The sequence below is a fragment of the Notothenia rossii genome (assembly GCF_949606895.1).
Source record: "Notothenia rossii genome assembly, chromosome: 3".
NCBI classification, from domain to species: domain Eukaryota; kingdom Metazoa; phylum Chordata; class Actinopteri; order Perciformes; family Nototheniidae; genus Notothenia; species Notothenia rossii.
In genome coordinates this window covers 14,404,577-14,415,131 of record NC_136901.1, presented here as the reverse complement: position 1 = coordinate 14,415,131, position 10,555 = coordinate 14,404,577, and positions in this window count along the sequence as shown.

Genomic DNA, 10,555 nt, shown 5'->3' with positions numbered 1-10,555 from the left:
GGGACAGTCAGGGTATTGTAGTGACAGAAGATGGCCAGATGGTGAGGGTTGCTACAGATCATTTCAGGGACAGCTTCAAGGAGAAGGAGGTGGGAAGAGGAGATGATTTCCTGGAACTGCTGGAGCGCCAGGTTCCAGGGGACATCGTACAGGCTTTAGAGCTCCCACTAACGGTTTGCGAATTGGAGGGGGCGCTCAACAGAATGAATAAGGGTAAGGTTCCAGGAATTGATGGTTTACCTGTGGAATTTTTTGCAAAGTTTTGGAGCATACTAGGGCCAGTATTGTTGGAGGTGCTGACAGAGGTACTGCAGGTAGGAGAAATGAGCGGGTCATTTGCCACCGGGGTGATCTCCCTCCTGTATAAGAAGGGGGATCGCACTGAAATAGGTAACTGGCGACCTCTGACCATGCTGTGTGTGGACTATAAACTCTTGGCAAAAGTTCTCACCGACAGGCTAGGCGAAGCAATGCCCCATGTGGTTCATGTTGACCAGACATGTGCGGTGCCAGGGCGCTCAGCAAGATGGAACCTGCAGCTCCTAAGGGATGCTGTTGCTTGGGCAGAGGACAGAAACCTGCCACTCATGCTGGTTGCTCTTGACCAAACCAAGGCATTCGACAGGGTGCAGTGGAGTTTTATGTTCAGCATACTGGAGAGGCTAGGGTTTGGTAAAGGCTTTATAAGGTGGTTGCGCACATTATACATGGGCATGGGGAGCAAGGTAGTCGTGAACGGACAGCTAGGCGATTTTTTCCGGTTACACTCGGGGGTGAGACAAGGGTGCCCTCTATCACCACTGCTATATGTGCTCTATATGGAGCCTTTGGCGGCAGCCATCAGGGCCGACCCAGGGGTCAGAGGTTTTCTAGTGCCTGGCAGTGGAGGGTTACATGTGAAACTGTCCCAGTATGCAGATGACACCACGTTGCTGCTGGACAGGGATGAATGCCTTATTAGGTCGCTGCAAATCATGGAGGATTTTGGCAGGGCAGCCGGATCTAAGCTTAACTGTGCAAAGTCCTCAGTGAAGTTTTTTGGGAAATGGAGAGAAAGGATAGATGCGCCAGGGGGCCTGGCTTTCTGCCCAGGGCCTATAAAAGTGCTGGGGGTCAGTTTTGAGGCTACTAACAGTGCTTCCCTGAGTTGGGCAAAACGGCTTGAGGCAGTAGAGAGGAAAGTGTCTCTCTGGAAAAGCAGGCAGCTGACTTTCATTGGGAAGGTATTAGTGCTGAAGGTAGATATATTGCCATCCCTCCTATATCTCGCATACATATATCCGTTGCCGGTCAGCATGAGGAGGCCTCTCACGCGACTCGTGTTTGGCTTTATATGGGGTGGGAAATACGAGAATCTGGCAAGAGGCCGCATGTTGGCTGGGGTCGAAGCAGGGGGGAGAGATGTACCACATTTAACTCTGAAGATGGACTGCATTTTTGTTGCAACTTTATGTAAGGAAGTATCAGGCCCAGTAGTACATCCTTCGGGTTATTTTCTCCGCCTTTTTTTTTCTTATCAAGCAAGGGACTTAATGGCCTGGAGCAACTTGGGGCCCAGGGCGGAACAGCAGCCATGGCACTACCGCCATGCAGCAAGGTGGCTTCGGGTTCACCCGGAGGCTGCCGGGCCAGATGTGAAACTCAATCACAGAGCCCTATATAAAGAAGCCAGAGAGAAAATAAATGTCGGTCCTGTCATTGGAATACCATCCAAAGTGTGGAGGAGGATCCAGCCGAAGGGACTAGACAATAGGCTGAAGGACCTTAACTGGCTGTGCCTGCTTAGGTGCCTGCCAGTGAGGGAAATCATGCACCGTCATGGATTGGCAAGGTCTCCGGTGTGCCCTAGGCCAGACTGTAAGGACGAAGAGACCATCAGACATGTCATGTGGGACTGTCCATTCGCACGGGGAGCATGGAGCAGAGTGGAAGGGTGGTTATGACAGAGTTTTCCTGGTCTAAAGATGACATGGGATGGGATCGAAAGGGGCTCGGGTCCTGGTGGATTTTGGGCAATGTTCCCTGTTTGGCTAGCGGTAAGCCTGCTTAAGAGAAATCTGTGGTTGGCTAGGCAGGATGTTGTAAAGAACAAATGTTGCAGCAGCATAAGGGGGACAGTAGAAAAGGTAAAGGCAGATATGAAGGGGAGAATGAAGAGGGACATTCTGAAATGGGGACAACACGCCGCTTTGGAAAGGTGGAAGGGGGGTTTAGGGTTGGTGGGGTGAAGACCAGAGCACCTAATGGTTATTGCCTTCATGAATGGTAAAAGTGTTATTTGTGTTGTATTTAAAGCCCCTTGGTTACTTGTGTGTGAACTGTGTACAAGTATGATGTAAATTGAAGCTTTGTTATAATTAAAAAATAAAAAATAAAAAAATCTGTTCTTATCAGTTTAATATCTGATACGTCCCCTATACGGGGACTATATATTAAATGGATTTTTAGCACTGGGAGCTGAAAGAGGGGCTTGCCCCGTTCACTCCACGCATCGACCTGGTATTGCAGCGCCTCCGGGAACGGTGCACCCATCTCCTGACTTGTGCAAAAACAAACAAAGACGCATCTGGAAACCACAACAAAGGGTTTCAATTGAGGGAAGAAACTGTAGCACATCAGCAGCGGATCTTTTTTGGACTCAATGCCAAAGAAGCTAAAGGTGACAAATTGAACTTGCCTTGGCTCTGGAGCGTGGCACGCAGAGGGAGGCTCACTGCAAGGGACAGAGATATTTCGAGCCCAAAGGAAGGACACGCTCTGGGGAGGACATCGGCACCAGAAAGTCTTTCCTGGAGCAAAGAAGCCGCCACACATGCAAGCTGTAGCCACGTTGTCTTTGACCTTTTCTTCAACACTATAATCAGGTTAGAGCGTGAACGCAGTCCCCCACTACCACAAATTATGCAGTCGAGATTCTCACATTTGGGGAATTCGCAGCGGTCAGCATAGCCGGGGTGCAATGGCCGAGCCTCGCCCTGGGTGAACCACCTTGGTGATCATGGTATCTCCCCTGCCAGGTAAGTATGAGTTGGACAGGTCAGAGGCAGGGCAGTCTTGCAACGACAAAGGACACGTCGTGGCGGTTCCTGCCTCTTAGCCGGCCAAAGCAGCCCATCAACCACATTTAACCCTTAAAGACAGATCAGGCTTGAAATAGACATAGGTTCCAATCGGGGGCACAAAGTGCAGCACAGCAGCAGGGGTCTTTTTTGGACTCAATGCCAAGAAGCCAAAGGCGAGAGCCACGAACCATGCTAGCGCAGCTTCTGTCTGCATTTTCTGCCCATTTAAACCCAGTGTTTTGCTCCCTTTGAGCTCTACGCGTTCTGCTACCATAATACAAAGTTGACCCTTGCTCAGAGGCCTGCGAATACCCCCCAGATGCAGGGCAATATTGTGTTATTTCGATAGCACATATAATAAAATTGGTACGATACAGAGAAGATTAGCATGGCCCCTGGGCAATTCAGGTGGACTGACCTTCTCTCCTCCTGCTCTTTTCTCTTTTCTCCCTGCAGGTAATGCTGATCACTTCCTGCCTGTGCAGCTGGGCATTTTCTTTTGGTGTAAATAAATAAACTTATGTTCTCTTTCACCCTGACTGTTATTGGTTGTTGTGTGTTACTGTCTCCATTTCCCCTACACTTTATTAGGGATGTTACAAACACATTAATCAATAAAAAATGAAATAATTCAGTAATTCAATATATATGTCTCTAAAATGGGACATTACGCACAGTAAGTAGTAAGTAGTGGGTAATGCCAATACATCTCAGTTTATGCTGCTTTATACTTTATACAACTGCACTACATTTTAGACAGTATTGTACTTTTTAATCCACTGCATTAATTACACAGCTTTTAGATACTAGCTAGATATAGATTATTAGATCATTCAAAATATAAATCAATTATTAAATACACCTTGACAGATATTTTTAGGATAAGATATCCAGCAGCAGGACATAAGGTTATTCAAATTAGTCCTACATTTACTAACTGTGATAAAACACACATACTTTTGGTACTTTAAATATATTTTGATACCAATGCTTTTGAACTTTTACTTGTAACACAGTATTTTTACCCTGTAGTATTTCTACTTTTGCTTAAGTAGAATATCTGAATACTTCTTACACCACTGCTACCATGAGTTTGGAGCCGTGTGCTCCAAAAGCCTGAATTTAAAACGAATGCTTTTCAGCTGAAGACTGTTTTCAAATGTAGAGCAGGTTGTAAGCGAGGCTCCATTTGTAAATTCATCCCCTTCAGATCCACGCTGAGGAGGATGGGTGTAACCAACATGTGGGTAAAGTACAAGAGCTGATAGGCCACATTCACTGCTCACACACATGCTGTTCAGATCACAGCTCACATAGTCTCAGCTCTCAGGAAGTGAAGCTCAGACACTCGCTGCCACTGCAGGTGAAATGGCGCAGAGAGGAGTTCAGCTGTACCGGGAAACCTTCTCTTGTCCCATCTGTCTGGATCTACTGAAGGATCCGGTGACGACTTCCTGTGGACACAGCTACTGCATGAAGTGTATTAAAGGCTTCTGGGACGGAGAGGGTGAGAAGAAGATCCACAGCTGCCCTCAGTGTAGGCAGAGCTTCACACCGAGGCCTGTCCTGCTGAACAACACCATGTTAGCAGCTTTAGTGGAGGAGCTGAAGAAGACTGGACTCCAAGCTGCTCCTGCTGATCACTGCTACTGAGACGCTGAGCTGAAGCTGCTGTCTCACGCAGAGGATCACACCCAGTTTCTGCTCAGCTACCTCTCCTCACTGTCAGCCCTCAGTGAAGCTACACACTCCTCCAGCATCAACATCCGTCCTCTGAGCTACTTTGAGGACGTGACGGCGGCCCTGTCAGCAATCAGAGACAAACTACAGGACGTCCTGAGAGAGGAATGGACAAACGTCTCACCGACTGAAGTGGATGTTTTACTGTCAGCAGCAGAGCCCACCACCAGAGCTGGGTTCTTAAAACATTCACAGGAGATCACTCTGGATCCAAACACATCAAACACACTGCTGTTATTATCTGAGGGCAGCAGAAAAGCAACACTCATGAAACAACAGCAGTCTTATTCTAGTCACCCAGACAGATTCACTTATCCTCAGGTCCTGAGTAGAGACAGTCTGACTGGACGTTGTTACTGGGAGGTGGAGCGGAGAGGGGGAGCAGTTGTTGTAGCAGTTGCACACAAGGATATCAGCAGAGTAGGGGGTGGGAATGAATGTGGATTTGGAAACAATGACAAATCTTGGGCGTTATATTGTTTCCAAAACAGTTATTCATTTAGGTACAACCGTATCAAAACTCCTGTGTCAGGTCCTCCGTCCTCCAGAGTAGGAGTGTACCTGGATCACAGAGCAGGTATTCTGTCCTTCTTCAGCATCTCTGAAACCATGACTCTCCTCCACAGAGTGCAGACCACATTCACTCAGCCGCTACATGCTGGAGTTGGGCTTAGTGGTAATGGAGCCACAGCTGAGTTGTGTAAACTGAAATAGCCTGAAGTCATTTGAGGAACTCTTGTACTTCTTAAACTCATTGTGTGTCCATCATTGTTGCTGAGAGCTGATTGGTCATCTTCACTGCACAGAGATCAGCTGTCAATCAAACATGATGGGACGTGCTTTAACATCTTCTCATGAGTTGTTCTGTAAATGTTGGAGTTTCTTTAGGCGGCGCTCCTTCCTGTCTGTTTAGCCATGGAGGCTGTCACTGCTCAGGAGGATTTCTGTTAACCTCAACTGAGTTTTCTCTGCGTGGAAATGTAAACTTTGCACTAAATATTTGTTGAATATCGATATTGTGGTATTTGTTTGTTGTTGTTTCTCTTGTAAAGCATGAGAGAGAGAAAATACCAGAGCTTCTTTTATTGTAGATATTTTATTCCAAATATCTTTTAGTTTTGACTTAGTCTCAATGTGCTGAATGCATTAATGAACATTTGAAGAAGGAAATAATACACATTAAAAGAAAAGTTATAAAAAAGAAAAGCTAACAGGTTGAGTGTGTAATAAATGGTGTCTATCTTCAAGATGTGAGATGAGTGCCACATTTACATGTCTGTAAAAATGCTTGGGGATAGGCGTGTATATCTCAGAATTCAAAATATCAATCTCAAAACGAGTGTCAAATAACCAGTTTATCAGTTTATACAGCAGAAATCCTCTTAGCAATTATTGGGCTACAATGATTTGAAGAGGTCAGACCTGATAGGGTGGTGATATGCACAGACTCACCATCTGCTTTGGAAAGCATACAGTCCACAATAACAGTTAGAGAAGATGTAATCATTTAACTTAACCACTGCTTACTGAGACTTCAGAGGAGGGGAATAGATGTGCAGTTATGCTGGGTGCCTGCACATGAGGGGGTTCAAGGGAATGAGCATGCTGATAAGTTAGCAAAAGAGGCGTTACAGAAGGAAATAGTAATACCAGTTTCACTTGGGAAAGGAGAAGGAAAAGCAATAATTAAGATCTATACAGAAAGGAACAGACGGGAGGAGATCACCATCACTAGACTCAGACTGGATCATACAGGATTAAACGGACAATGTTTTTAAAGGGAAAAAAGCTAAGTTGAAGAATGCAGGGGGTGTGGAGTGAGAGAAAATGTGGAACACATCATATTACACTGCAACATGTACAAAACAGAGCGGGAACATCTAAGAGACAGGGTCAGAGAGGCAGGAAGGGAGTGGAGCCTGATGGGGACACTGGAAACAGAAGGTGAGGGGGTAAGAGCTACCAGGAAGGGAGTGGAGCCTGATGGAGACACTGGGAACAGAAGGTGAGGGGGTGAGAGCTACCAGGAAGGGAGTGGAGCCTGATGGGGACACTGGGAACAGAAGGTGAGGGGGTGAGAGCTACCAGGAAGGGAGTAGAGCCTAATGGGGACACTGGGAACAGAAGGTGAGGGGGTGAGAGCTACCAGGAAGGGAGTGGAGCCTGATGGGGACACTGGGAACAGAAGGTGAGGGGGTGAGAGCTACCAGGAAGGGAGTGGAGCCTGATGGGGACACTGGGAACAGAAGGTGAGGGGGTGAGAGCTACCAGGAAGGGAGTGGAGCCTGATGGGGACACCGGGAACATAAGGTGAGGGGGTGAGAGCTGCCAGGAAGGGAGTGGAGCCTGATGGGGACACTGGGAACAGAAGGTGAGGGGGTAAGAGCTACCAGGAAGGGAGTGGAGCCTGATGGGGACACTGGGAACAGAAGGTGAGGGGAAAGAGCTACCAGGAAGGGAGTGGAGCCTGATGGGGACACTGGGAACCGAAGGTGAGGGGGTAAGAGCTACCAGGAAGGGAGTGGAGCCTGATGGGGACACTGGGAACAGAAGGTGAGGGGGTAAGAGCTACCAGGAAGGGAGTGGAGCCTGATGGGGACGCTGGGAACAGAAGGTGAGGGGGTAAGAGCTAACAGGAAGGGAGTGGAGCCTGATGGGGACACTGGGAACCGAAGGTGAGGGGGTGAGAGCTACCAGGAAGGGAGTGGAGCCTGATGGGGACACTGGGAACCGAAGGTGAGGGGGTAAGAGCTACCAGGAAGGGAGTGGAGCCTGATGGGGACACTGGGAACAGAAGGTGAGGGGGTAAGAGCTACCAGGAAGGGAGTGGAGCCTGATGGGGACGCTGGGAACAGAAGGTGAGGGGGTAAGAGCTAACAGGAAGGGAGTGGAGCCTGATGGGGACACTGGGAACCGAAGGTGAGGGGGTGAGAGCTACCAGGAAGGGAGTGGAGCCTGATGGGGACACTGGGAACAGAAGGTGAGGGGGGGGAGAGCTACCAGGAAGGCCACTCTTAAGAATTTTAGTGAAACAGGATTGATTGGAAGAATTTAAAGCAACGTAAACAATACAATGGTATAATTCCACAAGTGGTGATAGGATGGTATGGTGATACACACTCTTGTACAGTAGGGGGCAGAAGAAGAACCTGGATCCATGTGGCGTCTCGTCCCTACGGTTCTCTCTCTCTGTGTTCCTGAGAAAGTGTGTCTGAGCTCCAGCTCTACTGATCCATCATCTGTGTGTCTGGATAAACCTCTGAATGGACTGTGTGCTCTTTTTTCTGGAGCGTTTACCTCGGACTATAGGAGCTAGCTTAGCATGCTAGCTGGAAACACGTTAGCAACACTAGTCAGATTGAGAGTTTGACAGAGAGAGAAACGGTGTGTTTAACGGAGTCTGCAGGAAAAGGTGATCTAGTAAACATGAGTAAAGTCCAAAAGCTGCTGTCGGTGAAGAAGCAGCGACTCACTGCTGCTGCTGAAGAGATATTTGCTCTGTTTGAAAAGAAGATAGCAGAGCTCGAGGAGGAGCTGTCTCTTTCCAAAGAGGAGAACAAGAGACTCCAGAAGCTACTGGACGCTGTTTCACAGCCTCAGCTTCGGATACACAGAGCAGGTCTGTTCCCTTTACCCTTAACACTCTTCAGTAGCACTTTGTTATCACATTAAGAACACTTTAGACCAGGGTTGCCAACATTTGAGTTAAGCTTGGAGTGAGATTTTTTTTTTGGTGAACCGAAAAAAGAAACGTTCATGTGTAGTGTTATAACACCAGTGTACACGTTGCTGTGTCAATACAGATATTTATTTGTTAATTATTTGTCTTTACTAGTAAATCATACACTAGGTTTATCGTAGCAAGCAATGGAAACTCCCTTCAAGAAGCGACAATTGCCAAGGGCTTGCGTTGCAAGCCTATGGTTGCAACCCTCACTTGCCAATATTTCTTTTTTATTACAATATATGTTTAGTAGCCTACTATCATAAATAAAGCCCGTTCGTTTATTTTAGCAAGCCACATACTCCAAGTAAAATTTAATAGAAATGATCATTTATGATCTTTTTGAAAAATCGAGATCGCAGTCCTGTATACAGATCAGTTCGATAAAGTCATGCCTAAACAGCGACATTTTACACGATAAATACGGGTTTAAATAGCAACAATTGCCACGGGAGGCAACTGGTAGCTACCGTAAACTTTCTCTTACTCTGGCATCTTGTGGCAACTCCCGTTGAGCAGCAGCAGATGCCTCGGCAAGTTGTGGCATCTGTGGCAGATGCCGGAAGTACTTGCCACAGATACCAGAGAGTAGTGGCATCTGTGGCAGATGCCGGAAGTACTTACCACTGACTGCAGATGCCACGAAATGCGCTTGCTGTCTCTCCAATCAGGCCAGCTCTAAAGAAGACCCTCTCAGCTGGAATTTGGGCCTAAGATGAGGTTTGAGTCTGCGTGATCTGCGTGTAGGGAGAGGCATCAGCCATGTCATTAGCTAGAACTAGCTAGATCTGATGGATTTGGACATAAACGCGAGTGAAGTATAACCGGACGCGAGAGAGAGAGATCACACCTGCAGCTCTGCCCGCTGTGAGGGACCGGTGAGCGGAGCAAAACACACCTTTAGACCTAACACACTTAGCTATGGCACTGTCGTACATTTCATTATTCCATTTGATAATATGTAATCAACTTAGGCACACCTCGCAAATTTTTTAAAAATATTCACAACTCATATTCTCATATTCAAATACCTGAATAATTTCGAATATTCGATGAATCGTTCCCATCCCAGGCACTAAATGTGACATACATTGATACTTTAGTTTTAATGTGGTTCTTTATTCACCTTTTCTTTTTAAATGTGTAAAAGCAAATAAAAACAAATACTTTGGACAAATTCAAATTGCGCGAGAATAATTCATAAAGACATCAATGAATAAATATGTTCAATAATAAATTAAACACATCTAAAATGTTACTTGATAAAGAATAGGGGAACTAGTACAAAGGACATTAAGTAATTAAAACATTAAAACATCCACATGCTAGTGGATCGCCGGAGCTGTTAGATTAACATTAACATGCTTATTGTAGTTGTAAGTGCACTGCCTTGCGGCCTGTAGCACCGTCCTTGATGGAGCATATGTGTGGACTGGACCTGCATTTTACAGGAAAGGAGTGAGCAGAGAGTAGAGTAGTTGTCGATTCTTGTTCTGTTTTCTGTGAATATCTGCCTCACCCTCTCAGACTTTGAGTTGCGCACGCTGCTAAAGAGACGTGTTACCATGGAAACCAAACAATGGTGTAGCTGTATTAAAGTCCGAGTGGAAACAGTCGTGTGTAAATCTGATTTTGTCAGAAATCGGGAGAAATGCGGGAGAAATATGACCCCGAGAGGAAACCGGGAGAGGGCAGTGAAATCGGGAGTCTCCCGCGAAAATCGGGAGGGTTGACAAGTAGGACCCACACCCAACCCACACTCAACCAGATGACTGGTTTCAGGGCCAGGATAACTAAGTCCACGTCTGAAAAAATAACCAGCTCACTGGATTGCACTCGACTGTAGACCACTTGGAGTGGTAGAAGAGAAGGGGCTGCAAAAGGTACTACAGATTGCATCGTCTGACATAACATATGAGCTGCCATGCAGAAAGACAGTGACAAAAAGAATCCAGCAGCTTTATGACAATGAAAAGGAAGATAAAGAGAATTTATTGGAGAAAGCTGAATGTGTTGCCCTGACTGGGCG